The sequence below is a fragment of the Chiroxiphia lanceolata genome, chromosome 1 (assembly GCF_009829145.1).
Source record: "Chiroxiphia lanceolata isolate bChiLan1 chromosome 1, bChiLan1.pri, whole genome shotgun sequence".
Classification (NCBI taxonomy): Eukaryota; Metazoa; Chordata; class Aves; order Passeriformes; family Pipridae; genus Chiroxiphia; species Chiroxiphia lanceolata.
Genome location: NC_045637.1, coordinates 150,890,716 through 150,902,466, shown reverse-complemented (window position 1 = coordinate 150,902,466; position 11,751 = coordinate 150,890,716). Strand labels below are relative to the sequence as shown.

At 38.5% G+C, this 11,751-nt stretch overlaps 1 protein-coding gene and 1 pseudogene across 1 annotated transcript in view; both read left to right on the top strand.

Moving 5' to 3' along the window:
- The first annotated feature begins 7 nt into the window (after nt 1-7).
- On the top strand, nt 8-186 carry LOC116781222 (annotated as a pseudogene).
- A 9,230-nt stretch (nt 187-9,416) lies between these two features.
- Nucleotides 9,417-11,751, top strand: part of LOC116788277 (sodium channel protein type 5 subunit alpha-like) — a 37,632-nt gene continuing 35,297 nt past the window's right edge. The window contains exons 1-2 of the mRNA XM_032691011.1: nt 9,417-9,523; nt 10,562-10,633. The gene's annotated coding sequence lies outside the window, so the exon portion shown is untranslated. The remainder of the gene's footprint in view (nt 9,524-10,561; nt 10,634-11,751) is intronic.

The following is an 11,751-nucleotide window of genomic DNA, read 5'->3' as shown; positions in this document are numbered from 1 at the left end:
ATAAGAGATAGGGGTGCGGCCTTTTGGCTAAGATCAAGTGCTCTTCTCGGTATTGGTTCTTACCAGTTTAATATCTGATCTGTCCTTGATGAGAGGACTTTATATTAAATGGATTTTTGGGCCCAGAGGTTGTTCCTGCCGCTCAGCACATCGTCACGGTGTTGTAGTGCTTCCGGGACACTTTTTCTTTTTTCAGGACAAGAGGTCACAGTCTTAAGCTGCACCAGAGGAAGTTTAGGTTAGACATTAGGAAGAAGATCTTTACAGAGGGAGTGACTGGGCATTGGAATGGGCTGCCCAGGGAGGTGGTGGAGTCACCATCCCTGGAGATGATTAAGAGACTGGATGTGGAACTTAGCACTATGGTCTAGTTGACAAGGTGGTGTTGGGTCAGGTATTGCCATTCTTGTTCAATGCTGGCTGCAACCCTAAGAAGAAGACATAATGATTACTTAATTACTTCTGCTAATTTAAACCTTTCTTATTTTGATACAGGTCACTTTTTCTAACATTGCAGAATGCACAGCGTCCTCGTCGTAGTTGCAAGTGGAGGGTCAGATTCTGAAATGAGATGTGCTTTGCCAAAGTCGGCCCTTAACTGCAGTATTTCATAAAATCACAGAACAGTTGTGGTTCGAAGAGACTTTAAAGATCATCTAGTTCCAACCCCCTGCCATAGGCAGGGACACCTTCCTCTAGACCAGGTTGCTGCAAGCCTTGGTCAACCTGGTCTTGAACACTTCCAGTGGTGCAGCATCCACAGCTTCCCTGGGTAACCTGTGCCAATGCCTCACCGCCCTCATAGTGAAAAAGTTTTTTCTAATAACTGAACTGAAATCCAGTATTTAGAGGCTAGATTAAGCAAATCTAAGACAAAGTTGATGCTGCGATACAATTTGTCTCTAATCCAGCAGCAAGAGTTGCAGTTGCAAGCACACCACTTTCAGATACCAACAGCAAAAACTATGCTCATTTTACATTGTTTTGTGAATGTGTTTTTGTGGCTTTTACAGCAGATTTTGGTCATGATGGAGTCTAAAATAGTGTGTTGTACTACTTGAATGCCTTGCATATGCAGACATAGAATATGATATTCCAGGAAACATTAGTCACACAAAAAGGTTAAATAGGATTTCAAACCACCAAGTTTCACATCCCATAAAGGACAGCCTAAATACAGTAAATTCAAACAGTTGCATCTGAGTCATGCCCATAAATTATATATAAGCTACAACACTTTCAGTTTTAAGCTATGTGGAATCTACCATGTCCTTTGGGGATTTTTTCAGTGGTTAGCAGCTCTTAAAATGCATGTCTTCCTCATATCTTGAATTTATGTAGCTCTTATCCCAACTGCAGAACCCAAAAAAGCTTTTCCTGGAGGATTAGAGAGGCCTTTGTTTATGCAAAACATTTTCTACTTGTTGTATATAGTTGTAGTACTTGTAGACTAGTTGTATAATTACATTTTTTTAAAAGGGGGTTGGAAGTGATGTCCTAAAGCCAATTAGTTCCCATTTTAGCCCAAAATATCATCAACTCCACTGTTGTAATTCCTGGAGATATCTGTTTAGTGTCTAGTTGCAACAGATGGTGATTCCAAAACCTTCATATACAACGTGTTCTACTGCTTCACTATTCTCACTACCAAAAAAAGGTTTTTCTTCTGCTCCATCTGAATTTCCTGAGCTGCAGTCTCGGTCTGTTACTTCTTGTTTCACTCCTCACAGACATGAAGATGAGTTTATTCCACATTTCTTCTTAACTATTTGAAAGCTGCTATCATGTTTCCTTTCAACTTCTCTCCTGTAGACAAGATCCATCTGAACTTTACATCATAAATTCATACTTCTAAGGGCTCCAAATCACTCTTACAGTGTATTTCTAAAACCTTTTAACATTTTATTTGAATACTGTGACTGTCAAGCCTCACAAGAGAGAATGCAGCAGCATGCAGAAGAATCTGGGAAGTTCCAGAGCATTCTTGAAGCTACTGTGGTTAAAGAATTCTAATATTTATACTCTTCCTTATTACAATGATCATTCACTCAGTGCTTACATTCTGGGCACTTCCATCCTTCCTTCTCTCCTTATCTCAACATCTGGGCTTCATTCCTGAGACCTGTTGGGTTCTCCACCACTTCCTTTTTGGCTCAACAGTTCTTTGCTCACTGCAGTGTTCTCAGAAATTCTCAATTTAGCTGAAGAAGATCAGATTTTCATGGAAATTGAAAAATAGCCTCTAGACTCATGTATATACTCCATACTCCTTCTCTTCCAAAGCCAAAAGCAAACAGCTAATGTTACAGACTGGATCATCTTACCACTTTCCTACTGGGGAATGACACAAACATGATGAAAGACTGAAAGATTTACTGCATAACAAAAAAAACCTTGCCTACCATATTTTTTCTGTACTATTGCAGTTAGTTCAGGCTTTATAAACATACACACAGAAACCAGAAAATTATCATTATTGTGATACTCATATTTTTAGCAGCCCTCAGTATATATATGATCTTTGTTGGACTAGGCAATCTCCAGAGATCTCTTCCAACCACAATGTTTCTGTGATACAAAGGGATCACTGTACTTTTTTTTCACCTTAGAGTAATGAATTTTTGATCTGACAGGATGAACAAACACTGCATTATAGACATAAATAGCAGTGACAATCCACTAAAAGTTTTTTTATGCATTAAATAAAAGCAAAACCAAATTTTTAAATTGTATAAAAATGTAAAAAACAAAGGTTCTCTCTATAAGCAAATTAAATTTCAAATCAAATATACAAAAGACGATGACTGCCCTTGAAGACACAATATTATCTTTTTACTAAATGAATAATCCATTACTGATTATGGATAATGATGATTAGGTTTTATGAATGAAATTATTGCTTCATTTTACCAAAGAATAACACAAAACTGTCAGAATTTTAATACCTTCAAAAGAAGACAAGAAATTACTTTAGAGTATGCATGAAAATGATTGTGTTATGAAAAGAAGCCATCAACCTCCTAATGGACTAATGCATACTGGAATGTAGTAAGGCAGTTTACTCAGTATTTACTTCCAGAGAAAATTTCACATTACCTCATTCTTCCCCAGTCCGGAATCCAATAGAACTCCACACTTTATGCAGGACAGCATCTGAAGCACTTTGACAATTACCATTAGCCTGAAGCAGGTGGCTAAACTGAATAAAACAAGCCTTCATTTTACCTTTGAAAAAAGGTTAGTAAACAATGAACGCATTTCACATTTGCCCTACCTTAAATCATACGCTTCCCACTGCTGTAACAAAGTGTTTCCCACTGTAAGTAAGGATCAGGTTCATGACACCCGAGGAACACGAATGTACAGAAGTCTTTGGGACCTGATGAGATGCATCCCAGAGTCCTGAGGGAATTGGCTGATGTGGTTGCCAGGCCACTGTCCATGATAGATGAAAAGTCCTGGCAGTCAGGTGAAGTCCCTGGTGATTGGCAAAAGGGTAACCTTGCATTCATCTTTAAAAAGGGTAGAAAGGAGGCCTCTGGGAACTAGAGACCTGTCAGCCTCACCTCTGAGCCTGGGAAGATCATGGGACAGATCCTCTTAGAAGCCCTGCTGAGGCACATGGAGAACAGGGAGATGATTTGAGACAGCCAGCATGGCTTCACCAAAGGCAAATCCTGCCTGACCAACCCAGTGGCCTTCTATGATGGGGCGATACATGAATGGACAAGGGAAGGGCTACAGATATCGTCTGTCTGGACTTCTGTACAGCCTTTGACATTCTTCTTTCTAAATTGGAGAGAGGTGGATTTGATGGGTGGACTGTTAGATGGATAAGAAATTGCTTGGACAGTTGCATCCAGAGGGTAGTGGTCCATGGCTCAGAGTCCCGATGGACATCAGTGATAGGTGTTGTCCCTCAGGGGTCCATACTGGGACCAGTGTTATTTAATATCTTCATCAATGACACACACAAAGGAATCAAGTGCACCCTCAGTAGATTTGCAGGTGACACCAAGCTGAGTGGTGCAGTTGACACTCCAAAAGGATGGAATGCCATCCAGAGGGACCTGGATAAGCTCTAGAAGTGGGCCCATGTGAACCTCATGAGGTTTAACAAAGGCAACTGCAAGGTGCTGCACCTGGGTTGGGGCAATGCCCGGTATCAATCCAGGCTGGAGGATGAATGGATCAAGAACAGTCCTCTGGAGAAAGACTTGGGGGTGCTGGTGGGTGAGCAGCTGGACACGAGCCATCGATGTGCACTCACAGCAGAGACCTGATTGTGGCCTTCCAGTGGCTGAAGGGAGCCGACAGGAAAGATGGAGAGAGACTAGTTACAAGGCCAGGTAGTGATGAATGATGACAAGGGGGAATGACTTCAAACTGAAAAAAGGCAGATTTAGGCCAGATATTAGGAGGAAATTTTTCCCTGTGAGGGTGGTGAGGCACTGGCATGGGTTGCCCAGGGAAGCTGTGGATGCCACATCCCTGGAAGTGTTCAAGACCAGGTTGGATGGGGCTCTAGGCAACCTGGCGTAGTTGAAGGTGTCCCTGCCCATGGCAGGGGGCTGGTACCAGATGATCTTTGAAGTTCCTTACCACCCAAACCATTCTGTGAATCTATGGATGCTTTGTTGGTTTTTAATTTGTAAAGCTGTTTGGCTTTGCAGAATTTTTATGAGTTTCATTCTTGACGCATTGAAGCTACTTTGTGTAGCAATGCATTTAGTGTGTACTTACCATAAAAGCTATTTCCTGTTGTTCTGTAAAGTCAGTTAGCTATTTACCAAATACCAAATTTCATGTCTATGCCCTTTCTTATTTCATTGTGGAGCATGAAAAATGGGAATTGTGAATCATACAAATTAGCGTCTGGACAAATACATCGTGTACTTTACACACACAAATTCTTTCCTAAGACAGTCTGGGATGCACCTTTTGTTTATCTCACAGATATTTATTTACCAGAGCCCCTCATTTTTTTCTGTGACAGACTCATGCCTTTAGATATTTTGCATGATATTAGTTTCTCTGTGTGTCCTTTTTGGTTTTATTGTGTATGTAATATTTAGTTATTCTGTGTTCCAAGTGTAACAAAGAAGATGGATTTCCTCACTCCTTGTTTTTATTTTGTTTGTTTGGTTTTTTTTTTCCTGGTGTCCTTATTACTCTTGTTCCGTGGTTATGATGTTTAGTAAGATATTCCTGGAATCTCATCGAGGTCCTGCAATTAGTCAGCCTTGAAATTAAGGAGAATCCCGAAACTTCTGGCCAGCAATTGAATTAATTCAGCCCATGAAGGATGCATTTGAGGTTGTATTGGAATAAATGTGTGTGCATTACTTAGAAATCACTCTTAATGGGATCTACAGAGGTTATAGTGTTTCCCAAATTGCGGGAATGGCATTCCCTGTATGCCAGTTTTGGTTAGGGATGGGAATGAGGATTGCAAATTCTCTGAATTTGCAGCTGCAGTAAACAGAAATCTCTGCAAATAATTTTCATGGCAAGTGTATCCAATGCAAATGCTTGAATTACCAAAGAGTATGAAATTTTATTGCGGAGCAGTGAAGTTCTTTTATGACATAAATTTGTAAGAAATATCATTTTTGAGCTGGAAGCATCAGAGTTAACAACTGTTACAGTGCTCCAGATCTGTGTTATACAGAATTATTTCCCTATGCAAATCGACTACGAATTCCCTGTGTACATATGTGTTCATATATATGTATATAGAGCCAGGTGGGGATGCAAAAACAAAGGTCTAAAGTGATGAGACACTAATGTTTTTGAGTTTTTGAGAAGTTCACAAGTGTTCACAAGTTGTTTTGGTACTTAATTGTCCATCCTGTTAAATACTTGTTCCATTTTTTTGATCCACATTTGACGGGTTTTAACTTCAACTTGAAGACTCACCGAGTGTTAAAGCTCTCATTCATCTTTAAGTCTTTATGATTTTCTTTTGAGAAAATCTGTCTGTCATACAATCAGTTGTTCAGGTTTACAACATGTAAACAGTTCCTCCTCACTAGTGGAACTTTCTGATTTTTAGCTCTAAAGATACTTGGAAAGCTTTTTTCATTGCACGTGGTAGGGAGGCAAAACTAACAGCTGATTTCTGTTAATAAAAGCTTTTTGCTATTATTATGATTTGTGCTTATTTTTATTATGCCCAAAAGACACATCCTCTGTTCCTGTGGGGTAAATATCTTAAGGAAACTAAAAAATCTACCAGACCTGTGCTCCCTCAGACATGATTTCCACTCCCTGTTCTCCAGAATTTGATGTTTTGCTTTCAGGAGAGTGTTTTGATGTCTGTGTTCATACCTGTTCGTTATTATGTGCACAGCTGAGTTTTCTGTGTTTTGTGGGATTTTCTCTGTGAACAGTGATTTGAATTTGGTGATTCTAATGGAGGATCATTGTCATCACTGTGTTTGTCTCAGACTCACTTGTGGTCAGTGTTGGCTAATGGACAGTAAATCATAACCAGAAGGTGCAACAAACTCTGTAATTAACAGTCGTGATCTGTCTCTGTGAAAATCTTGACCTAAATTAAAGCATACAAAAAGATACTTTATTTGAAATTCAATAGAGTTTTTCATGAGTAGATGACATGATCTAGTTGAGCATGGTATGGTTTTGTTTTGCAATATCCATTCCTTAAAAATATGAAATGTTTTTCTCAGGCTTGGGTAATTTTCCTTTCAACTGTTATGGTTAAAGTTACTGGAAGTTTTTAACCTGTAAGTAAAATGAGTTTTATTTTTCCATTGAACTTTTGATGAATGTGTGTGTTTTCTCTCTGTAAAATACTTTTTTACTCAAACTTCCTGCGCTTGAGTGAATAATGCATGGATAGGCTATAGAATAGGTCAGTATGCAAATTTTGGGATTAAATTTACAGATGCATCCGTTGATGGCAGTGACTTATTTGTTGGAAATTTATGTTCTATTCCCTCTTGTATCCACCTGGGATCTTGTATCCAACATGTAATTTTAGCCTATTTCACACATAATATCTTAGTAATAAAAATGTATCATAAAGTGAGAAGGAGCTTTTCAATGATGTGAATTGCAGATGTCTCACTTATATCAGGGGTTCTGTGATCACTGAGCTATTGAGGGAAAGGGTCAATTAAATTGGAAAAGGAGGTAAATTGTGCTAGATTTGTGAGGAACTGAAATAGCTGTCTCATTCCCAAAAATGGGAAAAATAGGAAGAGAAACCTTGTATGAACCCTTTTCCCTCTAAGAGAGAGAAACGTGTGAAGTCTCTTTTTTTCCCACCGAACAGGAGACACAGATTTCCAGATTATACCACAGAGCATTTCTCAGTAGGGGGAAGCTGGCAGATGAGGCAGCTGGATAGAATTTGAGGATAAGAGGTTCATGTAGTGTGCAGGAACTGCCAAATGCCTTGATATCTTTAATGCCTGCATTTATCTGATCTGTAATTTAAAGCAACAACTAATGTTTAGAGTTATGGCACTGTTACAATATATTTAAACATGCAAAAATCTGTTGGGTTTTTTTTTTTTCTGCTCTTGACATCTGTATGCTCTTAGTCATTAAACTAATAGTGATGTGCTAATGCTACCAACAAAAAATATTTGTCTTGTGCTCCAGCAATAAGGAGAAAAAAGAAGAGGGTTGTACTTTGCAGTTAATGGAAGAGATAGATCCAAGTCAGGAACATGGTGACTAAATTAACAGTAATTCCTGTAATTAAGTTAATTTTCATAATTTCTATAATGATCATTGTCTTTTTGTTGTTAAACTTATCCTTTTTTTGCTCAATATCCTGAGGAATAATGAATGAAAGTGGGAAGTAAACAACTTTGTTACTATGAGACTGGTTTTCTACCCCCTCCCCAGCACAAGAAAAGATACTTGTCTAAATGTTTTACTGTTAGCAGAAAGTCCTAAACTGCTGCAGATAAAGATCTAGTTCTCTGTGCTCTCTCTTTTCAGATTGTAGATATTAGCGTGTGCAAAGAGGACTCTGTTGGAGTCTGTCTTTACTCCCTGAGCCCCATTTTTCACAGAGACAGATGGAGAAGATGCAGCAGAATAAATATGTGCAGGAAGAGAGCTTCTTTTCATTTCATAGTATTAGGTGGTGCATCCCTATAAATGTGGGTGCTTCTGACCATGGCAGTTACGGTGCCATTATAGTGATGCTTTAGTGATCTTTAAAATCCTGCTCTCTTAATTGAACTGATCTCAAGAACATTCTCTTACTTACTGGAAAAATAACTTACACTGCGACTTAAAATGTCTTATTGTTGCTTGCCTCACAGAACACTTGGGGTTTTATCTCTTTCAAAACCACTTTTAGTTTTTTCCTTCCCTGATGGTACCTATCAAGCAAAGTGTTTGATCACTGTTTGTGTGTTTACCTGCATTAGGGCAGCCTGGCTTTTGAGGACAGCATAGTTCCATAAGTAGAATTCTTCCAGCAAAACCCAGAGTAACTCTTATCATCAGAAAAGATTCACATCCTACTCAATAAAGAAGAAAAAAAATTTAGTAATGGATTCTGTTAATGTAACTAAGAGAAATGCTCACCATCAGGGCTTGCCATTAATATGTGTATGTGTTACTGTCCAATATCTGTTGCTAGCAGGCTTTATACATTTATTTAAATAAGTACAAACAATTTCAGATTGAGGATAAATATTGTGGGTTTATTTTGCTCAAACAAAGCTTGCATTTTTTAACTGAAAATATGGCATAGTGTGATACTAAATGTATTTTGGGCTCTGACCTTGTATAGAAGAGATAGTATATTTGACTTTCAGATTTTGTCTGTGAAATGTATAATGAACATACACCATAGCCTGGGAAAAATAAAAAATAGAAATTCAGGAATGAAACACAGTAACATATAACTCTAATTTCTAACCAAAAGCTGTTACTACAAGGTAAATTGGGTGCCAATATTTTAATGTATGCCTGAAAGTTCAGCTGATTAAAACCTCAGAGTGATATTTGAAACAGGGAACCTTTTGCTTTCTTATATTTTACACATATATTTCCAATTGAACAAAAATCCCTCTTTGCTTTTCATAAATGTAACTATCATTTCAGCAGAAAGAAAATCATGGATTTATAGTTAGGTGATTATTCTTCAAAGGTATCACCCAAGCACTTTTCCCATTTGTACAGTGTTGTCAGTGAGATCATTGTGGGATGATGGGATTCAGAATTTCAGGGTAAAAAGCAGCTGCAACTCCCTGGACAGACTGAGGTCAAAATGCTCCCCAATACAATGTTAAACATCTGCTCAAAGGAACAGAACGGAGTGTGGAACCAAGTGGAGACTCTGTGACCCCCTCCATTCTAATCCCAGCAGAATGGGAGAACATTGTGGAACTGAGACCGGACAGTGCCTGTCTGACAAGGGAGAATCAAGATGTTCTGCTGCTGAAGCCAACAGCCACATCAAACCCCTTCCTCAGATGCCAAGCCACAACCACCACCCCCTCCCATTACGTAGACCAATCAGAAACCAAAGGTATTTCTGACTAGAGCCACTCAAACTCCACCCAAACACAAACAAAGTAGTATAAAAGTAGGTTGCGGGACAGGGGGAAAGTGGGAGAAGACCTCCACTGAAACTGCTGGGATCGGTCGATGGGCTGAGTCCATCTTCTCTCCCCCAGAGGGACGCCTTGGGTGAGAACTACACTCTACATGCATTAAATGCTGCTTTTAGAACTAAGGCTTTTGCTTGTGCTTACCCCATAGCATATTAGCAGATTGCTTTGTATCAGAGTTTGTACTTGCTTAATATCTGGATCAGTAGATTGCATTGTCACTGACAACCTTTGAACCTCATTAACCTGTCCCAAATTGTATTAATAAAAAGTGTTATTCCCTAAACTGTTAAAGTGAGTCCTTGCAGTTGCAGGGAGCAGAAAACACCTTGGCAGGACCCGCTGAAGTCCAAAATGCTTTTCTCACAAAAATGCTAGAGGGTGATTTTTTTCAAGATGTTTAGGTAATGCACAGTCCAGCCTGTTGCACACATTTTTGATTTTGGAAGTAATGAGTGATTATATTATAGCATATTGTATTATATAATATATTACTATTTTGATATTGTGAATACCTTTGTGCATTATATTTGTCAAAAAACAAACCAAACCAAACAATGGTCCCCCCAAAAGAACCTCCAAAAAAACCCAGTGGTAGATATTTATCCAAATAATCCAAACAAAAAGGTTTCTTGGGTTCGGGTTAGGAGTGGGAAGTGGAGAATGGGGGACAAAGTGTTAGGTGGAAGAAATGGCCATATATTTTAGAAGCAGCAATACCTTTAAAATGTCTAAGTTTGATTCTATAAAGGACTAAAATCTCTTAGATCTGCTGATAATTATTGAGACGGATAACTACTGAGATAATTATTGAAGTATTTAGTCTTTATGAAAACTGACTAGGTGATAGCTGTAGCTTTTGGCAAGGTATTGTACAGCACAGAAAAGAGAGTTTTGTCTGTCCTGTTTCCTAAGATGTTACTCTGAGCTGCTTTCTCATTTTTTTCTTATTCCAGATTAAGAAATGAACACATCTTTATTCTCATGTGGAAGAATCTACTAAATGCATCCTAACACCAAACTAAGCAGTTGGTTTACTCTTTATTTTTTCAGATCCAGGTGCTCACAGGAAATATTCGGTGGGTGGCTCTTGAGAAGGGAATGGATAGAAATAATGTGGGACTCAGAAGTGGTTATAATACATGCTAAAACTAGATTGAGACATAAATAAGGACATTTTTATGTTTATGTTCCTTCTAGTTTTCCTGTCTTGAGAAACTCCTCAAAATGCCCCTTACTGACTTTGCTTGTGTTTTACTGTGCAGTTCTATGAGTTTAAATTCCACTTTTATGGACTGTTGGAGATCTAATGGTCAATAGTTTGATTGCTGTTACCTTGCCACACCTAAAAGGAACTCTTTGTGCTTTTAGGGAGCTGAAAGGAGTTTTAAAATTTGTATAAATGGAACCAAATCAAGGAGTTGTGTATAAGGCTTGAATTTGTATTTTGTTTTTCAATCCAAAAGTCGAAACCTGTTAGTTATCATCTCTAGTGATAAGTCATTACCCCAGGAAGCATTTTGTAATTTATGTCTCTGACACTTTATATTAATAGATTCATTTTTTTGGCATTACTTTGCTATTCTAGAAAATTGTCCCAAAGCTCAGTTTTTATCTTAAGAGATTTTAATAGCAAATTGTACTTTAGTAATGCCCAGTGTCTGCTTCATTTAATGACTTCTTGTTCACCCCTTTCTATTGCTTTGCAAGTCATTTGTTCAGTAAATTTGATCAGTCTCTGTGGAATTCCTCAGGTTTTGACTTGAAAAGCTGCTGTGTCATTTTTGCAGTACCCAAAGTCATCCTTAAGCCTGTTAGACTGACCTCAAAGCAGAGCTATCTATGCACACTGAGTTCACTGCCTCTCAAGAGGAGAGAAATAAGTAAGTTCCACTTTCATTTAAAAGCAAAAGTTGAATTTGCAGATGTGTTTTTGTATCCCTGATCCTGCCAAGAGTGGTACTTTAGTAACTGAAGGTCCCCTCAGTGCATTTCTATCTGTTACTGATGGACCACTGTCTGCTGCAGGACCAGAGATATCAACAGCTGGTGCAGCATTTTCAATTCTTAATTGAATTTAAATGGGCATTTCTTTCATGCCCTGTAATGGAAAGTGCACATCTGGACTCGAGCATTGTGTTCACCT